We start from the raw sequence: 1764 nt of genomic DNA on the forward strand, positions 1-1764 counted from the left end.
CATAAAGTACAAGTAACTACAAGAGACATTTAGGTTAGAATTATAGCACATATTTAGATTTGCGCATTTTATAAAACCACAAATACTCAAATTTTAATTTATGAAAAGTCACATCAGCCTTTGTTGTTTGAGTGTATGTAAATTTTTCTGCATGTTCGTAGCAAAAAAATAAACAAGACTTGGGCCACCGCACTGGCTGCTAGCTTAATCATAAAAAAATAAAACTAAGTATTTGCATTTCATGCAATTTCATATTATATTGAATTAGGCTTGTAGTGCTCAATTTGATTTTCATTTTGGCCCCCTCGGGGAAAATGTYTGAACACCCCTGCTTCAGTGGAAGAAAATCTTGTATTATCTAGTTACAAGTCAATTAACWGTTGCAGTAAAACTGATGTGAAGCTAAGAAAAGAAATTAAGTGCACAATGCTGAATCACTGAGGGCTTAAAAGCACACAGTTCCTGCAGGAACAAAAAATAAAATAAATAAGCAAGGACATTTGATTAATCTATTCTCTATTCTTTGCAGGGAGCTCTCTGCCAATCATTGAAAGGCTGAGAACATCCTGGACAGGTCACCAGTTTATCACAAAGCAATCCAAGTCAAAATATCTGAATTTTGTATTTAGCTGCTGTGGGGTAGAAGAGATCATTGTATGTGGTGCTGGTTTCAGCAACAAGTAACYTGGAGCTATCACATCTCAAGCTGCAGCTTTCAACCAGGGACTTGGTTTCTTCATGCTTAAAGAGTTTGTGACTCCTTGATTGTGAGGCACACGCAGCAGGGCATAAAGTCCCAATGTGCAGATGCTGGCGAAGAAAAAGTACATGGTAACATACATAAGGCAGTGCTGGCTCGATATCCCAACCCCAAAAAACAAGACTGGGACAGTATGTTTGCCAGTAAAGGTCCATGGTGTGAACAGTTGTACTCCTAGTTTTAATCAGTCAATGTCAGCCTGAGTAGAGATATAAAATCATGAACCATTATTTTAAAGTCACTCATGAGACCATCTGTCTTCACAGCTGGAGCTTGGAACAAAATGGGTCATGACGCTATTGGACAGTGATCCCAAACACTGCAACAAATCGACAGTGCTCAAAGGAAAGTATCAAGACGCTGCAACAATCCAAAGTCAAGAAACTTGATTCAAGATGCTGTGGGGTGACCTTGAGAGATGAGAAGAAATTTTGAAGAACTTCAACAAAGTTGTAAAAAGTGGGTCAAAATTCCTCCACAACCATTTCAGAGAATAAGTTCTACAGAAAACAGTTCGTGCTGCAAAGAGAGGTTCTGCAAGGTGAAACTATTTTTCTATTTTATCTCAGTTTGAACCTTTTGACTCATGATTGCTACTTACCACTTGTATAAATTCATGTTAATCAGTAGATGTAAATTCAGAGATTAGTTGGGAATTTAATTTTTTGTAATTTTCCAAAAGTAAAAAAAATAATAATACAGTATTCAGCAATGGTTACAACAATAGCATTCAATCTTATTTTCAAGAAATCAAAATAATGTGAACTTCATTATGGTCTGGAATGCCATATAGAGTTTTTAATCAAAAAAAGACTCTTGACAACAAAAAATCCCTAAAAATATTTACAACAAAATTAATATAACCAAGAGTCTACAAAACAGCATTTAAAACCATTAATCTTTAAAAAAAAATAGAAAAGTTCACTTTATGTGGTAATGTAAACATTCACATAATTACTTGAACAGAAATAGGACGGAGTATTAAGGCCACTCAGATTTTTTTT

The sequence above is a fragment of the Austrofundulus limnaeus genome, unplaced genomic scaffold (assembly GCF_001266775.1).
Source record: "Austrofundulus limnaeus strain Quisiro unplaced genomic scaffold, Austrofundulus_limnaeus-1.0 Scaffold547, whole genome shotgun sequence".
Classification (NCBI taxonomy): Eukaryota; Metazoa; Chordata; class Actinopteri; order Cyprinodontiformes; family Rivulidae; genus Austrofundulus; species Austrofundulus limnaeus.